Consider the following 22,627-nt stretch of genomic DNA (forward strand, 5'->3'; position numbering starts at 1 on the left):
TCTCACCCCACTCTTCTCTGGATGCAATTATAACTGTGCAATAACTTTTTTTTTCTATGTTCTTAAATATGTTATCACAGAGGTGTTACCACTATTTCTAATTGGCCCGGCCTTGACCAGCAGCATATCCATTTTTGGAGCCGCCAGGGATTAGCTCTGCCAGATATGGAGGAAACTTTTAGCAGCTTCTCACAGAAGCCACCCCTGTAGCTCACCCCCCTACATCCAAAACCAGGCCGTGCAAACCCAATACACTCACACAGCACTAAGCTCTGCCCCCTCTCTGCAACCAGGACATGGATGCAGCCAGAGAGTTGTGGTCAATGTCTCTGTCCAGGTGGAGGCTGGTGATAAGTGGTGTCCCTCAGGGTTCTGTCTTGGGACTGGTGTTCTTAAATATCTTTATTACTAACATCAATAGTGAGATTAAGTGCACCCTCAGCAAGTTTGCAGATGACACAACAGAAGGATGGGATGCCATTCAGAGGAACCTGGACAAACTTGGTAAGTGCACCCATGAGAACCTCATGAAGTTCAACAAGTTCAAGTACAAGGTGCTGCACCTGGGTAGGGGCAACCCCAGACATGAGTGCAGACTGGGAAATTAATTGGGAGCAGCCCTGCAGAGAAGGACATGAGTTGATGTGCACAGAGTGCACGCGATCTTTGAAATATTGTAGATCCATAGTTTAGAAAATAATAGCTTCAGTCTCATAGTTTGTATATAATCAGGTTTTGAAGTAATGTGTTAGCTTCATCTTTATGGGAGGAAAAAAAGAAGCCCTTTATAGGCAAATGGATGTGCCTGTGCCAAAATTAATTTGTGTGACACTAGTGAGCAGTTTCATGGCCATTGTGGAAAAGAACTAATTTGAGTGAGAAGAGATGGAAGTGTGCTCATACATCTTCTGTGGAAGGAGAGATTACACAAAATTTACTGGAGAATTGGATTTATAAATGCTGGAAGTAAGTCTCATGTAATTCTTATGTTCTTCCTAGTTGTGTAGTCACTTTTTCAGACCAGTGAAGCATATTGTAGTACCTTAAAAGTTTGTTGTATCTAGAATAAATAAGAATTAATGATTGTGCTGAGAGATAGCAATGGGGTAGATAAAAAAGAGAATGTAGTTTTTGAAACTTAAAAACTGAGGCTACAAGGGTCAAAATGGGTTTGCAAAAGGTCTGCAAGGGTCAAAAAACAAACGTGGTTGGCTTTCTGGGCTGCAAGCACACATTGCTGAGTAATGTTGAGCTGCTTCTCCTCCTCCAGCACCCCCAAGTCTTCTTCCTTGGGGCTGCTCTCAATCCATTTTCCAACCAGCTTGTACTTGTGCTTGGGATTGCCCTGACCCAGGTACAGGACATTGCACTTGGCTTTGTTGAACTTCATGTGATTTGCACAGGGCTACCCTGTTGAGGTCCCTCTGGATTGCGTCTCTTCCCCTCCAGCATGTCAACTGCACCTCACGGCTTGGTGTTGTCAGCAAACTTGCTGAGGGTACCCTCAATCCCACTGTCCATGTTGTCAACAAAGATGTTAAACAGCATCAGTCCCAATACTGACCCCTGAGGAAAGTCACTTGTCACCAGTCTCAGCTTAGATATTGAGCCACTGACCACAACTCTTTGAGTGTGACCATCCAGCCAATTCTTCTCCATGGAGGAGTCCATCTATCAAATCCATGTCTCTCTAGTTTATAGACAAGGATGTTGTATGGAACGGTGTCAAATGCTTTGCACAAGTCCAGGTAGATGTCAGTTGCTCTTTCCTTATTCACCAACACTATAATCCTGTTATAGAAGGCCACCAGATTTTTCAGGCACAATTTGTAGATCAGACTAGCTGCATTTTCATACATGTGGGGGTTGCTGCTTTAAAAGGAATGTAGGATCAGCTTTAGGGAGAAAATGTTGCAAAACCAAATTGTTTAATTACTTTCAGTAAAACTGTTGCAAGACTTCTTTCAAAAACCTATGTAATATTTTTGCATTGATGGACAAAACTATGTATCTTTTTTATACACTCAAGCATTTTTTAATGGGAGTGTTAATTTAAAATCTCACTGATTATGGTATTGAAGCCAGCTTGTGTCTTCTAGTAAAATTAAATATAGCTAAATGCTAATTTGTGGAATTTCTGTATAAAATGTTAGCTGTTTTGAGGCAATTGACTGCATGTTTCGCCTTGATTAGCTTGCAGGAATGCACAGAAAGCAGCAAGTTGGGTAATAGACAATATTTTGCAATACATGCTGTTTCCTTAATCTCACTGTCAAGGATTATTTTATTTGTTTGCATTCTGAATATGGAATCCATAATCATACATACTGCCTGCATCTGAAACAAAGGAGCTGATGTTGCTATCAAGTTTATACAACTGTCTATGAAAACAAGCAACACAAAGTTCTCGGTAAATTCTTGAATATTGGTATTATCTTTTAACATAATTTCTCTTATGTGACATGACTATAAAGCTTTTATAGTACTATAGTACACTATTTTCTTCATCCTGTCTGAGTGAGAAAAAGTAGAATGGGAATGCCTGATGGACAATGACTTTCTCCAGCATTTTGCAAACTCCATGAAGTTCTGTCTCCATCTTTCTTTACTTCTATTGTTTTGCTGTTGAGAAGTTGCTGAGATGAAATTAAGGTGAAATCTGCAGTTGGCCTCTTCTTCAAAAGTTAGGGTGAGCCACTCAACACCTACTGTGACACTGATTTCACTGGCAACTGCATCCATGGTGCATTTATAGGTGGGATGTTGGGGGAATACCAGTTTGAAGACTGCTGGGTTAGCTCCCTGATAGCTACTTGAAGCATCACTGTATCCAAACTGACTATCTGGAAATGCTAACATTCAGTATCTGAAATAGGATAACCTCATCCCCTCAATGGCGAGGAAAGTGTGTGCCTGATGAGAGTGCTACCATAGTATTTTAGATGGTTGTTTTGATGTGTATGAATAATGTGGCCCTTGAAAAGGCAGGTCCTGGCTGCTTGCCCCTGCTGTCTTGTCACAAGAGGGATCTGGATGGGCTGGATCAATGGGCTGAGACCAACTGTATGAGGTTCAACAAGGTCAAGTGCTGGGTCACGCACTTGGGTCACAACAACCCCATGCAGTGTCATAGACTTGAGGAAGAGTGGCCAGAAAGTGACCCAGTGGAAAAAGACCTTGGGGTGCTGGTTGGCAGCTGGCTGAACATGAGCCAGCAGTGTGCCCAGGTGGCCACAAAGGCCAATGGCATCTTGGCTTGTATCAGCAAAAGTGTGGCCATCAGGAGTAGGGCAGTGTTTTGTGAGTGAGTAGGGTCAGACACAGACACCAACTTAAGGAATAGTGTAATTTACTATAATGCAAAATGCAAAGAATCACAAAAGGATAAGCTAAGCAATGCACCTAATAATTACTACAAAAGAATGCCTATAGTGATTAAGAAGGATACATTACCAGTTACCCTAATACCTTACCATCATCCAAGTCCAAGAAACATCAGCTGGGGGGGGGGGGAACTGTCACAGCAAAGGACTGGAGAACCAAACCCAGTAACTGGGAAATTGTGCGGTGCATCCACCTTGCAGGCCACAAGGCTGCCGCACTTTGTTGTGTCAGTAGCTCAGCTTTTATACTGTTAAAAAAACAAGCTGACATAATTTCTAATTTCATTCTCCTGTTAGCTTTCTCCCAAAGCCTGGCCAGGGCTCAAGGAGGAACCAAGGGAGTTGTCTTTAATCCTATACCCCTCTAATTGAGCCAGATATGGCCTCATCTGGTTTCTAGATACAGAAAGGTAAATACATGTTTTGCCAATAAATGAACACATATAACAGTACTTGGTTAATGAGTATATATATATATATATATATATATATATAAAACATTTGGTTGAAAGGTTCATCTGTAGGTCAACTATGGCTCAGGGCCTGTTATTCAGACCTCAGTCAGGGCCTATTGTTCAGGCCTTAGTACTTCAGGCAGTGATCATTCTGTACTGGGCACTGGTGAGGCTGCACCTCAAATTCTGTGTTTTGGGCTCCTCACACCAAGAAAGACATTAAGGGGATAGAGTCTGTCCAGAGAAGTGTTATGTGTGGTCATAGGTTGGAGACAGAAATCACAACTCAAGTCCTCTTGATCATGAAATAAACAGCTTCTTTTATTGTTTGGATCCTTCTTATATAGGGGGTTTGAATCTCCCAGGCTTAGACAGCTGATTGGTTGGGATCTTGGACTGCCCAGCTCTCTGACCAGTGAGATGTCTGCAGCAGGATTGAACAGGATTGGTTGAAGTCCCTGTATGTGTTCAAATCCATCCTATCACTGCTCACCCAGGGACTTGTTTACTTCTAGGCTGGTTGAGTTTGGGGGGTAGCTTCAGACCAGCTGCACTGTGACAGAGAAGGGCAACAGAACTGGTGAAGGGTCTGGAGCACTGTGTTGTTTTTGCACTGATGCCTTGAGAAGGCTGACCTAGAACAGAGACTAGACAGTTAAAGGATAAAGTAGGTATTTATTAAAAGGCCTAAAAGGATACACCTTGGGAAGTACAAGAGCCTGGCCAGGGCTACACCCAAGGTGGACCCAAAATGGTCACAAAAATGGACAGCTGATCATGAGGTCTCACACTTTTATAAGTTCTGGTCCATTTGCATATTGTAGTTAATTGTCCAATTATTGGTAGCTTTCAGTTATGAAGTCCCATCCTCCTTGTTTTCACTGTTGTTTATACTTTTTGGGCCTGGAGCTTGTAATGGTTGTCCTCGGTCTCAAGCTGGAAAAGGATTGTTTTGTCTACCTATCCTGTGAAGAGAACCTACTAACACTTAATATGAAGCTCAGAGTTATACACTAAAACAGCACAGAATCTGAAAATATGAAAGCTAAAACTTGAGGCATCAGCATGGCCTGATTTTTGGTAGTGGGGTAGCCACAGAGGTGGCTTCTGTGAAAAGCTGCTAGAAGCTTCCACCATATCTGGCAGAGCCAATCCCTGATGACCATGAAGATGGACATGCCACTGGCCAAGCCTGAGCCAATTAGAGATGGTGGTAATGCCTCTGTGATAACATATTTAAGAAGAAAATCAAAACAATGCGGGGGCATGGTTTTAATTTCAGCTAGAGAAGAGGAGGAGGTGAGAAGATGTGACGGAAAACAGAGACACCAAGGTCAGTGAAAAAGGAGGTGCTCCAGGCTCTGGAGCTGAGATTCCTCTGCAGGCTGTGGTGATGACCATGGTGAAACAGTCTGTCCCTCTGCAGTCTGTGGAGGTCCACCGGGGATGCAGAGATCCATGTGCAGCCTGTGGGGGAGGTGCTCATGCTGGGGTAGGTGGATGCCTGGGAGGAGGCTGTTATCGTGTGTCAGACCCATGGAGAGAGGGTTCCTGCTCCCAGGCTGGAGCAGTCTGTCCTTGGAGGACTGCATCCCATGGAAGAGTGACCCACTCTGCAGCAGTTTTGGGAGGACTGTTTGCCTGTGGGAGGGACTCATGTTGCAGCAGTTTTGGCAGGACTGCTGCGCGTGAGATTGGAGCCACGCTGGAGAAGTTCATGGAGAACTGTCTCCCGTGGGAGGGACTGCACGGTCTCACAGGGGAACAACTTCTCTCCCTGAGCAGCAAAAGAAAACCTCAGGTGGTCAACTGACCAAAACCCCCACACCCTGTCTCCCTGTGCTGTTGGTGGGAAGGAGGGAGGGGTTGGGTGGAAAAAAGGTGTTTTTAAGGGCTTGTTTTACTTCTCATTATCCTCCTCTGATTTTGTTAGTAATAAACTCCCTTTGTACCTCTAAGCTGAGCCGGTTTTGCCCTTGGAGTGTTTTCTCCTGGTCCTTATCTCAACGCATGAACCCTGCATTAAATTTTCTCTATGCAGCTGTGGCAGAGGAGGGTGAATGAGCAGCTTTCGTGTGTGTCTAGCATCTGGCCAGTGTCAAACCACAACAAGCACAAGTCTGATGAGAAGCAGCTGAGGCAACTGGGGGTGTTTCATCTGGAGAAAAGGAGGCTCTGGGCAGACCTTATTGCTTTCTAAAACTACCTGAAAGGAGGTTGCAGTGAGGTGGGATCAGTCTCCCGATTAAGAGGATGAGAGGAAATGCCCTCAAATTTGCACCAGGGGATGTTTACATTGGATACTAGGAAAAAAATCTTCACTGAAAGGGTTGTCAAGCACTGGAACAGGCTCCCCAGGGCATTGGTGGAGTCACCATTTGTCTTAAATAGTGGACAAACCCTTCTCCCAAATAACAACCAACAGGGAACAAGGACAAAACAAAAAGAAAACCTGGAGTCCAAAACCAGCCAAATGTCCCTCTTATCTCTCTGGCGATGGCAGTTCCGTTGACAAAGGCGGCTTTAGCTTGGTCAGCGGCTGGAACTTTTGGAGGGACTTTGCCTTCTCCTTGACAGAAGCAGCCAGCTGGGGTGTCCTTATGGAGCAGGACTGTTCTGTTTTTCTCAGCATGGTTCGGCTGTAGACAGACAGGTATTTGTTCTCTTTTATTTTTCCCTGAGGGGGTTGCTTCAGGCAGGTCTCCAAGAAGCTGCATTTCACAATCCTAAACTGCTTCAAGGCAAATTCCACCAAGGGGAGCATCTGCCTTTCACTGCCTCAAGGGAAAGAGCAAGAGCCCTTTTGCCTGATCGACCCCAACCTTAAAAAGGGACCAGCACTCCCCAGCCCTGTGGTTCTATTTCCAGCTGCTGGGTCTTAAAGAGACAGTAACAATTTTTGGCACAGATAGATATGGACTACAATAACATTTTGGGTTACCCAGGACACCCTCCCTGGAGGGATTTAAAAGATGTTCATATCTGGCACTTGGGGACACAGTTGAAAGGTGGGCTTGGCAGTGCTGGGTGAATGGTTGGACTCAATGATCTTAGAGGTATTTTCTAACCTGAATGATTCCATGACTCTAAGTTCAGTTTTCATCTGATTCAATTCACTGGGCTGTCTTACTGTCAAAACAAATTTCTCAAGGTGAGAATAGGGACCAAGCAGCCAGGAGAAGTTTAGAGATTTTGGTGGCTGACTGTATGGTTGTAAGAGTATGCTCACAGAAATGTGAAATGATGTGTCTATGCTAAGTTACTCTTTTGTAGTAATGGGGAGAGAAAATTGTTTCCTTTTCCATAGTGGACTTTTTTTTAATGAGTCTTTCTGTTTACGAACTTCATAGTTCAATCCTCAAAGTCTCCCACAACTAACTGTGATAACCAACTGAATAGTATTATTTCCTCTGAAGAGATCTTTGTGACCCACCATACCAGAATGTTTGTTATATGAAAAGAACAGGAAGTTTTTTGCAAAGTTTGAAGAATCAGTTATGTTGGTTAAGCAGTTGGTTAATATATAATGTAGCCTCTTAAAATCTGTCCACCTTGCTGCGCCATCGTTTTAGGAATGAAACCTGATGTGCCTTTCTCTGTTCATGCATGCCTTTAACATGCTATCCAAAATAAAAGAAGTTTCAAAATAAACTATGCAGAACTTAAGAAATAAAATAAGGAAGTGCTTAAAATGTGTTGGAAGATAGGCGATAATACTCATTCATCAGGATTTTTGTTTGTTTGCTTATTTAATGAAGTGAGACAGATATTTTGTGTTAGAACTTGTATTTCTGCCTGTGAATTTGAGACCCATTTAACCTATTTAATGCATAGGTTGTGTGAAGGTTTTGTTGTTGCTATTGTTTGAGTGTGGGAACAAGTCTTTGAAATTATAATACAATCAAACTCAGTCTTCATCCTGGACCCTTTGTTTTTAACTATACTCTTATGTCAGGTAGTAGCTAAGATAAATCATTCTAGTTTCACACTTGTTAAGTTAACATGCTTTACCATGCTTCTCAAAAGTGCTTACTTGGGGTACTGTTGGTTTACCTGTGCTTACCTCTCTTTTCTTTCTAGAATATGGTATCAAGTTTTCGTGTTTCTGAACTACAAGTGTTGTTGGGGTTTGCTGGACGTAATAAAAGCGGGCGGAAGCATGACCTCCTGATGAGGGCACTGCATTTACTGAAGAGCGGCTGCAGCCCAGCAGTTCAGATAAAAATCCGAGAACTCTATAGGCGTCGTTACGCAAGGACGATTGAAGGACTTTCGGATTTATCGGCTATAAAAGCTGCAGTTTTCAATTAGGACAGTAGTTCCTCTCCTGCTGAGCCTGACCTCACTGTTGCTGGCATTCACCCACTTTCTTCTTCTTTAGTCACACCTCAGTCTCCTCCCTCGCCTGTCAGTTCTGTATTCCTCCAAGACACTAAGCCCCACTTTGAGAGGCAGCAGCCATCCCCTCCAATTCCACCTGTTCATCCTGATGTTCAACTGAAAAGCTTACCCTTTTATGATGCGCTTGATGTGCTCATAAAACCTACAAGTCTTGGTAAGTGTTTAATAGCTCTGTAGGTTGCTTAATTCATGAAATAAGTGTTGCTAATGACAGTACAAAGTTGATTTAAATGACTTTTTGCATCTGGGGAAAAGTGGAAACTCCCTTCCCTTCTCATCTCTACCCTTGCCCTCTCTTCACCACTTGTTCCCCAAAGTGCCAAGCCACACTTGAGAAAACAGTGTTCTCTTTTGTAAATATTATATGATTAAATATCTTTGTCTTTTGAATATTAAATAATAGAGTAGAATAGTTCAGTTGAAAGGTACCTACAATGATCCTTCAACTGCCTGACCACTTCAGAGCTGGCCAGAAGTTAAGAATAATAGTCAAGGGCATTGTCCAAATGTCTCTTAAACAGACATGCTTGGGGCATTGACCACATATCTAAGCAGCCTGTTCCAGTGCTTGACCACCCTCTTTGCTAAATAAATGCTTCCTAATATTTAATCTGAACCTCTGCTTTTGGCTGAAAGATTTTGACCTGAAGTCTCTGCCTAGTGCAAGCGAGGAACACATCTATCAGGGTGTGGTGGGTTGACCTTGGCTGGATGCCAGGTGTCAACCAGGCTGCTCTATCATTCCCCAGCAGGATAGGGGAGAGAAAATCAGATGGAAAACAACTTGTAGGTTGAGATAAGACAGTGTACTAAAGCAAAAGTGAAAGTTTGTGTGAGCACAAGCAAAAAGAAAAAAAGTTTATTCTCTACTTCCCATCAGCAAGCAATGTTCAGAAACTTCCCAGGAAGCAGGGCTTCAGCATGCATAGTGGTTGCTTTGGAAGGCAAACATTGTAGAATAACAAATGCCCCCCCCCCCCCCCCCTCCCCCCGGTTCCTTCTCCCTCCCTTAGCTTTTATATCTGAGCTGTTGTGGTATGGTATGTGTGAAAAACAGAGTAACTCTTCAGGAGTTTTAAAAAGTTAAATAGGGAATAAAATAAAAGACAAAAGGCCAGCACTGGGGTGCTCCTGGCAAGCAGCCAAAGAACACACCATAGATTTGAAACAGTTTGCCTTTATACTGTATCATTCCTGAGGCTCATGCATATTCATATGTTTTATTATTCAAACTTCCTTGGGAAGTCTTGATATTCCAGGTTCTCTTCTTGTTTGATTTTTAACCTCTGACCTGCCTACAGGATATTCTATAGATAAGGTCTTCCCATGTTCATATCCTGTTATTTCACACTCCGGATGCTTATGTGTCAGTTCACAAATTTAAGGAAAATTTGGTCTTTTGCACCATTCTTGGTGTTGGTTGCACAGAGGTATTTTTAGTTATTGAGAAACCGCTCAGACTATTCACTGAGTCTTCACAGAAGTATAGTGAACGTTGTTTATTTCTATCTTTAGCACACCTTTTATAGGGTTTTACAGGGTCCGCGGGCTAAGCAAGTTACTATTGGCTAATACACACAGGTTTACATTCTTTCTCCTGTACACAAGGATATAGTTTTGCTTTATTCTCTCTTCTGCAGGAAAGTTTCAAGGACTTTAATCTTTAATATCATGACTTATTACAGAGGCTGGTTTGTGCAGACAGGCCTTTCATGCCCACCTTCTGTTAAAATATTCACTACAATCCCCCCTTTCTCTTTTTGCACAATCCAGGCTTTGGATGTGACTCGTTCTACACTTTTACGAAGACAAGATAACATACAATTTGAAATTATCATCTCAATTAACACTATAATTAAAATTCGCCCCCCTTCTAGCACAAGAGACCTCAACCATCCAGTGATGCCCCAGCCGGCGAACCAACTTCCAATGGGGTCACTATCTTCTTTCAGGGCATGTAACCCATCCTGTAGCTGTTGTAGTTGCTTATGGATGGAAACTGAATGATCAATAAGATTAAAACAGCACATGCTTTCAAACTCCTCACAACCATGTCCTTGTGCTAAGAGCAAAAAGTCAATTGCAGCTCGATTTTGTAGTACTGCAGGACGTACACTACTCACGTTGGCTAAAAGTTCACTTAACATTGTTGATGTTAAGTTTAATTCTTTTTTAGTCCAGTAAGCGAGCCTTTTTTGAGTTGCTAAGCCTTTAGCAGCAGCTGCTCCTGGAATAAAAAAGGAGGCTGCCCATATTATACCACGATTCCAAAGGTCTGGGTCTCTAACATCATTACGTTGTAATTCATTTAGGCTTCGCTTTGACCGTTTGATGTTTTTTATCTTATCAGCTACATTCAGCAATTGATGTAAGCTTGGGTGAAACAAAGTAAGTTTCTCAAGATAACAGGGTCCTCTATGTGGACTAGCAGGAATTCCATGCTCTATCTCCACAGATTAGGAATATTGAACTAGGTAATAGCCTTGGTGATCATCCTGTGAGATTGCACCGTGAATAAAAAGCTTTATTTTCAGTGTGAGTAACGAGATCAACTATAGGGTTGACTGTTGCCCAGTGCTACGTTACTTTGTTAGAATGGCTTTTTGTTGGGGACTCAAACATGATCCATCCACCTGAGGTATTGGTGGAACCTAACAAATCCAATTCTTCTGGGGGCCCTATGGTAACATTGAGAACTTCGATATTTTTTGCTTGCCAACAGGCTTCAAGTTGTCTTGATCTGAGGCCAATAGTGTGATTGCACTCTTGTAACATTGCAGATCGATTCAGTCAAGTCTCATTACTAACTAAACTTTTAAATGCTTGAGGATCCCATTCAGGGACTCCTATGAGACAGGTGCGAAAAGGATCTCCAGGTGTGGCTAGGCTTAAACACATTGATTTTTGGCCTGTAAAGTGTGCTAGAGTGACTCTGTCGCTTTTGGATGTTAGTTAGCAGACAGTTGACTGGGACTATGCACAGCACAATTACTATAAGCAGTTTGTTCCATGCAAATGACACCATGCTTGCAGGATCACAATTAAGGCTTTAACGTTAAATGAACTTTCAAATATGCTTACATGAACTCTTGAAGTGAAAATACTTATATCTTATACTAATATATTTTCTGAACTTATCAATAACCTACAAATAACAATTACTACACAAACTAAAACTCTTTATCTTAAACTATGATCTCATCACCTTTAACACACGTGCTCCCGCACACATGCAGTCCAAGCGTGAAAGCAACCTGCCCAAAGGGTAAACACACTACAATTTGTTTTGTGTACAGTTAGATGGAGTCTCTACACTCTTTTAGATCTTCTACAGAGTTTCTCTCACAAACAGACTATGGTTTAACACGATTCAGTCTTGAAACATCTGCTGCTCCCGTGATGTCAGCTGGCAGCCGATCAGTGACTGACTGAGGGCATCAACGTTCTGATTGTTCTTCAGATCCTTCATGGCTGGTTTGGTCCATCGGCTAGTCACCCATAGTGGTCCAGCATCTGTGGAAACAGAACTGTAACCATGCCCGTTAAACAGCAATGGATTCGGTCCCTCCCAGATACCTGTCTTTGGGTCCTTATAATGTAATTTAATTTCTGGGGTAGCTTGCATCTTTACCTGACTATTATGAATTACCACCGGGGGCTGCTCTAACTCTCCAACTAAACTGAGGAAATTCAGAGTAAATAACACATGCTGCAATCGAATGGTAGGGTCTGATTTTTCAGGTGTTTTCTGTTTACTTAAATACTCTTTTAGGGTCTTATGGGTTCTTTCTACAATGGCTTGTCCAGTTGACACACGGGCAATTCCGGTTACATGCATGACTCCCCATTTTTGTAAGAACCGAGAAACTCGTGGTCCTACATATGCAGGCCATTTGTCTGTTTTCAGTTCTTTTGGAACTCCCATTACAGCAAAGCAAGCTACTAAATGTCGCATTACATGTATGCTTCTTTCTCCTATTTGTGCAGTGGCCCAAATCATTTTTGAAAAGGTATCTACTGTGACATGTACGTGTTTGAGGCGACCAAATTCAGGCACGTGTTACATCCATCTGCCAGATCTCACAGGCTTGAAGGCCTCTAGGGTTAACACCTAAGCCTAGAGTGGTTCCATACTGACTACATTGTGGACAGGATTTTACAATGCTTTGTGCATCTATTGAGCTGTTATTAAATTGTCTCTTGTTGGGGAGGGTGAAACAGGGAAACCTTATGAATGTGATTGTTTGGCAGAAGATTCTGAAAATATGAAGGCTAGAATCAAAGTAGAAATGAAAGCCTGCTTTGAGTCATAGGATACTGAGTACTGGTTAACCAAAGAACAATAGCCTAGCCAGCTAAAGGAGAATCCCTGCTGATGAAACAATGTCCTTCTGCTGATAGAGAATCCAAAGGTCAAGAAGCAAGGAAAGAACTTGTAAAGCTTGTAGAGTTTAAAATGCAACACAGTATGTTAATATGGAGATGCTCAAACGCTGTATGTAAAATCTTTAGTGGATGTATCTCATAGTGATTGGTTACTGGGAATTAGAATATTCACTATAGAAAAAGATATATTGGATTGTAACAAGAACTTCGCTCTCTTAGCTTTTCTCTCTTACCTCTGAACCCTTCTCTCTTGACTCTTACCCCTTTACCCCTCTCTCAGCTCCCCTCTCCCCTGCTCTTACCTCTTAACTCCTAACTCTTCCCTCTTTCCCTTTCTTACTCTTACCCTCTTAGTTTTTCCCCCTCTTATCCCTCTCTTGTCTTCCCCCTCTCTCATAAGCCTCCCTGGTTTCCCCCCGCTCTCCCTCTGTTGCTCTTATGCCCTCCCTCCCCTTTTCCAACCTCTTCTCTCCTGCTCTCCCCACTCTCTCCCTCCTCCCCCGGACCATGTGGATGCCGAGGCTGGTGGCGGACACAGGTCTCCCCTCTCTTTACCCATATAATAAATTGCTTATACCTGAACAGTTTGACCCTGGAGAAGTCTCTCACCGCGAGCGAGCTTTATAGACAGCAATAGTCTCTGTAAGGCTTTTGCGTCTTGATGAAAGAGAGCGTGACTCTCTCTTGCAGCTGCGAAGGAGTCTCTTGGTGCTGCAACAACAGGACTGACAAGCGTGTCAGCTTTTGCATTGCCTTCTCCGAGACCTGTTTGATGACTGTGAATGTGAATGATGCAACAAGATTCTCCCCTGTCCTCAATAGCTCTTTTAATTTCCAAGAATAGTTGACACAATCGCTTATTATCTGGTGGCTTGATGAGAGCATCTTCAATACGTTGTACCACTCCTACCACATATAATGAATCTGACACAATGTTCAGCTTTCTGTCTCGCCAACGAGACAGTGCCCATGAGACAGCTGTAAGTTCCAACATCTGCAGTGAGTCATGTGCATCTCCGTCTTGGTATTGCTTTTCCAACTCGAGCCTTCTCGCCAGGTACAGGCTGCTTTTTTCTGTCGACTTCCTGTGTCAGTATATACCATAAGGCCTTTCACTGGCTGCTGCACTACTTTGGGCTGTTGCAACCTCTGCTGCTTTAGGATAACCTGTAAGCGTGGATCTTTAGGTTGCCTGTTGTGTGCAGTTCCTGGATAATTGAGCAGCGCTAATTGAATTGGTTCTGAATGTCTCAACATCCACTCAAAGTTTTCTATCTTTATTGGTAGACTGATATGCTCTGGTTCAGCACCACTAATTTCCACAATTTGCATTTTCGCTTTTTTGATGAGATAAGCAATTGCTTCTGTCCTCTGCCAAATACTCATTGGTGGCGTATGCGGCGTAAAAATCCACTCAAGGATTGTCAAAGGCTCTGCACATTTCCTTGCTAATCTCACTGACCATACCTTCTTGACAGGTTGCTTGGCATCTTGACAGCTCTCAGGTGGGTCTTCTCCCCCTTTCTCTTTTTGCCAAGAAGGCCATTGGAATATGATAGCACACGGGGCAATAGGGTGGTTACAAATCATAAGTCCCAAAGGCACATCTGGCAATCTTCTGTCTGCTAGTGTTGAAAGCAGTTTCTTCCCTAGGTATTGGAGATATTTCTTCTGTTTTATAGAAAGGGTAATCGGAGTTTGTGGATCTGTGCCTTTTAAGAGGTCCATTAAAGATGCCCTCTCATCATTTCTCATACCAGCAATGGATCGTACCCATTGCAGATCTCCAATAAGTTTCTGTGCGTCATTAAGGGTGTTGGTCTCAGTGGTCAATTCTAATTTTTGTGGGCGGACTGATGAAGATGTCAGAATCCACCCTAGATACTTCCATGGAGCTTTCTTTTGAATTTTTTCTGGGGCAACCACCAAGCCTTTTGCTGCGAGTTGAGCGGTGATAAATACAAGATCTTCATCTTGGAATGGATCACGTTGACAAAACAAGATGTCATCCATGTAGTGATAAATAATTGTCTGGGAGAGCTTGGCCCGCACAGGTGTCAGTGCCCAGTGCACAAACAGTTGGCACATTGTTGGAGAATTTTTCATCCCCTGTGGGAGGACCACCCACTCAAATCTCTGAGATGGACTTTGTTTGTTGATTGATGGTAAGGTGAAGGCAAATTGCACTGTCTTCTTTTTGCAGGGGTATTGTGAAAAAACAGTCTTTAAAATCTATAACTAGAAGATGCCATTCTTGTGGCAACATTGTGGGAGAAGGCATCCCTGGTCGTAATGCTCCCATTGCCCACATCTGGTCATTTACCTTGCGCAGATCATGCAGCAGTCGCCATTTCCCAGATTTCTTTGGGATGACAAAGATTGGAGTATTCCATGGGCTGAGTGATGATTGGATATGCTTCGCTTGTAGCTGTTCTTTAACAAATTCATGCGCAATTGCCAGCCGCTCCTGAGAGAGAGGCCACTGCTCAACCCACACTGGCTCATTAGATTTCCACTGAATCCTTGGGGTTGGCAGCCTGTCAGCAGTGGCAACTACTGAAAAAGTGATTAAGTAGGAAGAGTTAGTGTTGCCCCGAGCTGGCTGAGAACATCTCGACCAACGAGCCCTCCAAGGCTTCCAGGCAAAGGCATGATGTATGGACATAAGGTGGTAGTCTGTCCTTCAGGAAATCAAAACTGAATTGGATGTACACTTCTCAGTGGTGTGGAGTATCATCCTACATCTTGAACTGAGTTCAAGGCTCTGTGGAGAAGCCACTCCTTTGGCCACCAAACTCTGCTGACAATGGTAACATCAGCTCCTGTGTCTAACATCCTCTTGACTCTTTGCTGTTTCGTTCTCTTGCACAGGGTGGTTTCAACTACTGGTCGATGGTTCATTTGTTAAACAAGATTCACCACTGCGTCTCCTGTAGATCCAAATCCTCTGGCTCCACGTCTAGGAGCACTTAGAAAAATGTCTTTTTCAGTTGCCACCATTTTAAGCAACACCAACTGAGCAATTCTTGTCCCTTTTCTAATCGTAAGTGGAGGGGCTAAGGTGTAGGCACAAACTTGGATTTCACCGGTGTAATCAGCATCAATAACTCCTGGGAAAACAATAAGTCCCGCAACTCCAGCAGATGATGTCACAGTCAACAAAGCACCAGGTGCACTGGTGACAGAATAGATGGGTCCTGTGACTCCAGCTGGGATCTTATGAATGGTGCTGTCGATGAGAGTGACATCTACTGATGCTGCCAAATCGATTCCCAGGCTTCCTCTGGTTGCTGGTGGGTTTAGCTGCTGTATAGAGTTGGGCCGGCTACTTGTGTCCCTGCGCGACAGCTCCTCGCGCTCTTGTTCACGTTTTTTGTGAACTGGAAGGCAGCTTGGCATGATTGTCTATTTGGCATTGGTCACACCACACAGGAACTCAACAGAATTTTTGAAAGTGTCCTTTGTTGCCACATCGGTAGCAAATGCTCAAAGTAGTAGCAGAAGATTTACATTTGGTTTTTAGTTTACTGACTGCAGCAGCGAGTAGACTTGTAGCTGGTTTCATGGCTTCTGCAACTGCATTGGCTACAAGTTGTCCTTGTTTCTGATTAACCATCAGAGCAATATCTAGCATGTCTCCCACATCTGCTTGTTTTGGGAGCGTGTCAAGGATAGGCTTTATTTTTTAATAGGCATTCTCAAAAGCTAATAGCTTAAACATGCTCTGTTTTGCCTCCTCAGTCATGTCATTCTGAGCTTTCAGGGCTTCCAACAGACAGTCGATGAAATGAGGATATGGTTTCGTAAGGCCTTGCAGTAGTGTTGTGAAGGAAGGATGAGGTTTCGAATCAGGCACAGCATTGAAGGCTTGATGAGCAAGCTGTGCAGACAAATGATGCATTGCAAGGGGGTAGTTTAACTGTACAGTCATATGACTGTATATTCCTGAACCAGTGATCATGTCAGGATTAAGTCCATACAATACATCATTCTGATCTCGAGGTTGATTGGCTTCCAAAACTGCTAACCTTTTCCATTCCATCTCCCACACCATAAGCTGTGATGGAGTTAAAAGCAGACGTGCGAGATTTTGGCTGTCTATGGGACTATTAACATCAGAGGTGAACAGCCAATCCAATGCAGTGTTTGCAGCTTCAGATTTAATGCCATGCTCGGTAACAGTCTTTCTGGCTTGCTGCAAGATCTTCCAGTTGTGCTGTTCATAGTGTGAATTTTGCTGATAATATAAAATGGGACAAGCGACTGCCGCTGCTGCTTGCCATTCTCCTTCAAGGATTGCATCTCGAATGATGCCAGTCCACCTTTGCTATGCTCTGTGTTTTCTGTTCTCTTCCTCCAGGGTAGTAGAATTAGAGCTGGAACAAGATTGTGGTGTTAACAGTGTCTCCAAAGGTAGAGCAGATGGTTCAGGACGCAGCATATCCTGCAGTTGTTGAACTGTCTCTGCCCACTGCATCGGTGTGTGATGCAGAGCTGCTTTCTCTTGATGACGCTGTACTTCGTTTGCACGTAGTGTCTGCTCAATCTGAGCTTGCAGCTGTCGCACAAGCTGTTCTATTTGTTGTTGCCATTCCAGTAACTCTTTCTTTGATGTATCATCGCCATTAATTGGCTCCACTCCTGCTGGAGGCCGTCCGTCATCGGAGTACATAGAGATGTCATCATCTGGGGGGAGAGGGACATCTTGCGGTCTTCCCCAGTGAACAGTAGATGGCAGCAAAGGATAGATCTTTGGTTTGCACTCTGTGGCTCTCACTTCCCCTGACGTGTCAGGCTCCGCCTGGCTGGAGCTGGCGCCCACTCCTTCTGGGGGAGTCGTCATTTCTACATCCACATTTGGCAGGGTAACTTTTGGCTTAGGCTCTGCTGGCACGGATGCAGCCGCACCGGAGCACCCCTGAGATTTTAAAAGTTCCGATACGGTGCTACACTGCCTTCCTGTGAGCCCCTTCACAGGCCGAGCATGCCCAACCCCAAAGAAAGCACCCAGACGGCTGATCGATGTGGCAGGAGATAACTGCTGTGGCACATCCGTCTCGAGCCAAACCATGGCTTCTAAAGTGGGGGCTGCAATCGAGGACTCCTGTAACTTTTCTCCAAAAACTCTTTTTTCTTTTTCTCTTATTCTGCTGCATTTCTTCTGTATTTTTCTTTCTCTTCCTGGATTTCTCAGCCTCCTTTGGACTGAATTCTTTTGGGATCCTTCCTCGTGGGGAGCCCTGCTTATCTCAGTTCTTATGATTTGAAGAAAACTCCCGAGCTCATTAGAATCTTGTTTCTCATGTTTATTAAAAGGTAATCACAGAATTTGACAGGTCTCTCCAGGCTGGCTACACAAGGTTAATCTTTGCAATCTGGTACATTTCTTTCTTCTGATGGTACAAACAAGGCCTTGTAGCACAGTTCGTGTCTGATGCACAAAATGGCCCCGAAATACACAGTTCTTTTATCTTTATACCTATTTTTACCCAATTAACAATAGACACGTATATTATTTTTCTTAATGACCCGATGACCCATCACCTATGTGCTGCACTGCGGCATTTTTTGTCCAATCACTTACTATTACCCAAAAACCTCTAGGAGAAGAACATGAAGAAGAAAGAAGAAGGGACAAGAGACAACACTCTAAATCCTCCATCTTGTCTCTTGTTCTCTAAACTTTTTCACCCAGTGATTTAAGAAAATTTTCTAATCTACACACACTTTTAGCTTTTTCTAACTTTAACATTTGTTCTCATGTATCACCATGAAAACATGCTCATAAATTTCATGTTATATGAAATTCAGTGTTTTTCTGGATCTTATAACTATCAGAAACAAGGGCACACGCTCTGTATTCCAGACGCCAACAACTCCGCCTTCATATCTCTTAAGGTGTTCAACACAATTTTCCATATTGAACTGAGCACGATTGCATCTTTACTCTTTCCCATGATTGCCGTTTCCCACATCAGATTCCCTATATCCGTCCATTCTTCAACTGCAAAAAGCAGTGGGGGCACCGCTAAGTGCCCATGATTTTTAGCCCATACAACGAGCTTTTCCAGGTCCTTTTCCCTGACTGCTTAGCCTCGTTTAACAATAATGCTAAGAAGCAGTTCTTTAGCTGCCGCAAACTCCACATCCATTTTTCGTGCTGCCACGGTGGGGGGATGGGCATTTGGAGTGCCAGTAATTGAGAGACTGCCAGACTATTCACAAGTCTTCACAGAAGTAAGAGTGAATGCCGTTTATTTCTATCTTTAGCATGCCTTTTATAGGGTTTTACAGGGTCCGCGGGCTAAGCAAGTCACCATTGGCTAATACACACAGGTTTACATTTTTTCTCCTGTACACAAGGATATTGTTTTGCCTTATTCTCTCACCTGCAGGAAAGTTCCAAGGACTTCAGTCTTTAATAACATGACTTATTCCAGAGGTTGGTTTGTGCAGACAGGCCTTTCATGCCCAATTTAAAATATTATCTATGTATTATTTTACATTTTTTCTCCTGTACACAAGGCTATTGTTTTTCTTTCTTTCTTGCTGCTCCAGGAGAGTTTCAAGGACACTACCTTTAATATCACCACTTATACCAAAGGCTGGCTTGTGCAGACAGGCTTTTACTAAAATACCATGCCTTTACTCTGTTAAAATGTTTTACTACAATTCCCCGTTTCTCTTTTTGCACAAGCCAGGCTTTAGACATGATTCATTTTACACTTTTACAGAGACAAGATAACATACAGCTTAAAACAACTATCCCTGTTAATATTATAAGTAAAATTCATTCCCCTTTCAGCACAAGAGACTTCAACCATCCAGTGATGCCCCAGTTGGCTAACCAACTTCTAATGGGGTCATTATCTTCTTTCAGGGCATGTAACCCATTCTGTAGCTGGTTTAGTTGCTTGTGGATGGAAACTGAATGATCAGTAAGGTTCAAACAGCACATGCCTTCAAACTCCTCACAACCATGTCCTTGTTCCAAGAGCAAGAAATCAATTGCAGTTTGATTTTGTAATACTGCATGACGTACATTACTTGCATCAGCTGAAAGTTCACTTAACATTGTTGATGTTAAGTTCAGTTCTTTCCTGGTCCAACAAGCTAGCCTTTTTAGGGTTGCCAAGCCTTTAGCAGCAGCTGCTCCTGGAGTAAAAAAGGAGGCCAGCCATATTATACCACGACTTTAAAAGTCTGGGTCTCTTAACATCATCACATTGTAATTCATTCAGGCTTGGCTTTGACCGTTTGATGTTTTTTATTTCACCAGCTATATTCAGCAAATGGTGTAAGTTTGGATGGAACAAAGTAAGTTTCCCAAGGCAACAGCGTCCTCTGTGTGGGCTAGCAGGAATTCCATTCCATGCTCTATCTCCACAGATTAAGAATATTGAACTAGGTAATCGCCTTGGTGATCATCCTGTGAGATTGCACCGTGAATAAAAAGCTTTACTTTCGCTGTTAGTAATGAGATCAACTATAGGGTTAACTGTAGTTCAGTGTTGCATCACTTTGTTGGAGTGGCTTTTTGACAGGGGCTCAAACATGATCCATCCACCTGAGGTATTGGTGGAACCTAACAAATCCAATTCTTCTGGGGGCCCTATGGTAACATTGAGAACTTCAATAACTTTTGCTTGCCAACAGGCTTCAAGTTGTCTCGACTTGAAGCCAACAGTGCGATTGCACTCTCATAACATTGCCATTTGATTCAATCGAGTTTCATTGCTAACTAAATTTTTAAATGCTTGAGGATCCCATTCAGGGACTCCTATGAGACAGGTGTAAAAGGGATCTCCAGGTGTGGCTAGGCTTAAACACATTGATTTTTGGCCTATCAAACGTGCCAGAGTGACCCATATATTCTGTCGCTTTTGGATGTTAGTTAGCAGACAGTTGGGACTATGCACATTACAGTTACTATAAGCAGTTTGTTCCATGCAAATGACACCAAGCTTTTAGAATCACGGCTAGGTTTTTAGGTTAAATGAATTTTCAGATACACTCACTTCAACTCTTGAAGGGGGAATACTTACACCTTATACTAATATCTTCCCTAAAATTATCAATAACCTATAAACAACAATTATCACACAAACTAAAGCCTTTTATCTTAACTATTGTCTAACTACTTTTAACACACGTGCTCTGGTATTTATGCAATCTAAGTGTGAAAGCAATTTGCCTAAAGGGTAAAAATACAGTTACAATTTGCTTTTATATACAGCTAGATGGAGTCTCCATACTCTTCTAGATCTTCTATAAAACTCTTCTCACAAACGATGATTTAACGCGATTCAGTCTTGGAACATCCGCTCCTCTGGTGATGTCAGCTGGCAGCCGATCAGTGACTGAGGGCGTCGATGTTCAGGTTGTTCTTCACATCCTTCTAAATCTTAAAACAGAGAATAACTGAAAAAAAACTTGGTAGAGACACAACATCATGATAACAGCATAAAATTTCTGTTGGAGAACTGTCTGTGTAGTTTTCAGTCACAACTGTGTCCTGACAGGTCCACTTCTGATTTTGTCTGGAGTATCAAGGTTGTGTGGTGACGTCTGCGTTTACTGGATCTCATGTTTTCAAAGGCAGACAGTCTGGTCAGATGAACAGGTGACCTTTTTGAACCTGTCCACAAAACACAGGTACTTCTCCCCTTGAAGTTAATAAATTATTTTGACTTAGCTGTAGTACACTTAATTGTAAATTCAGCTTATATGATCTTTCTAAATCTTGATGTAAATATTTCATCATTGTGGTCCAAATTTCTAATGCACATATTACACTAATCAAATGCTTCTAGGGCATCAATTCCCCCCGTTTTTTTTAAAAAAATAAAATGAGATGTACTTCTGTCATACACATCAACATTAACACAAAACCATATACACAATAAATAAAAACTTATAGCAGTTAAAAGTCAATTAAATAATAACCATTATTAACAACATATGTAATATGGAACAGTCATTAACCACTAAAACACTGCACCAGCATCCCATAGTCTGCAAACAAACAAAAAAAATCAGTGAAGGATTGGATAACCACCTCTGGAAATGATTCTCCAAGCCCACTTCAAAATTGATTCAGCTGTCATATTAATAGGGTTGTTATAAATGCAAAGGCAATTTTGGGATAAAATCAAAGAGAAATTTATTAATAAACAATAATAAGTAAAACAGCGATAAAAACCCACAATAAAAAGATCAGCGCAGCGCCGGGTGGACAGGGGTCTACACCAGAGGTATAGGTTTCCCAAATCCACGTCTGAGCGCTCTCAGGCTTGGGGTTTTATAGGATTTTTAAGTCCTCAGGCTAAAATTCCAGGCCGGTTCCATTCACCAAGTGTCCTTGATTGTCCAGTGAATGGATTTCCTGGCATAGAATAAAGACATTAACTACTGTCCGGCCAGAATCTCCTCATATGTAAAGGAGTTTCTGTGTGTGTTGCAATGTTAGGTTTTTCATGGCAGGGTGGTGGAATCCGGGCTGGTGCCGATGGGTATCTCGGCCGGGTTTTCCCTTTTGTCTCCCCTGATTGCTTTTTCAACACAGGGATGTTCAGGTCTGGCGAAGTCTTTCTTTTTGGAACTTGTCTTTTTCACTGATCAGTTTCTGTACCCACTGGAATTTGCAGGGCGTTGCTTGGGTCCGGAGGTAGATAATTTCCCGAGCCAGTTCCATTGTCTTCTTGATGGTCCGTGTCCTGTTTGTTTGTTTGAGTTGATGGGCCGGCCTGGGTTAGTTATCTTGGGCGTTGCTGGCAATCAGCAACTTCTTGGAGAAAAACCTCGTCCTACTCTGAGGAGAGGTTTTTCTATACTTTATATTTTTTTATATTCTTGCAAAACATATTTGTCTTATATACACTTCGAATTTTTAATACAACAATAATTTATTACAGTCCCCCACTTAATAATTTATTACATTTAAAAATTCGTTATTTTCACATTTTCCTTTGAAGGAAAGTATCTCTTTTTTACTCTCTTTTT

The 22,627-nt window shown here is 42.6% G+C and overlaps 1 protein-coding gene across 6 annotated transcripts in view; it reads left to right on the forward strand.

The window, feature by feature from the left end:
• The window catches only part of LOC131591646 (E3 SUMO-protein ligase PIAS2-like), a 75,891-nt gene that overhangs the window by 7,642 nt on the left and 45,622 nt on the right, over positions 1-22,627 (forward strand). Inside the window, exon 1 of one of the 6 annotated variants that reach the window (XM_058862579.1) lies at positions 21,145-21,280. The exons of the other annotated variants lie outside the window; for them this stretch is intronic. The gene's annotated coding sequence lies outside the window, so the exon portion shown is untranslated. Of the gene's footprint in view, positions 1-21,144; positions 21,281-22,627 lie in introns of those variants that run through there. 6 annotated transcript variants of the gene reach the window in all.

Source organism: Poecile atricapillus, chromosome W (assembly GCF_030490865.1).
Source record: "Poecile atricapillus isolate bPoeAtr1 chromosome W, bPoeAtr1.hap1, whole genome shotgun sequence".
Classification (NCBI taxonomy): Eukaryota; Metazoa; Chordata; class Aves; order Passeriformes; family Paridae; genus Poecile; species Poecile atricapillus.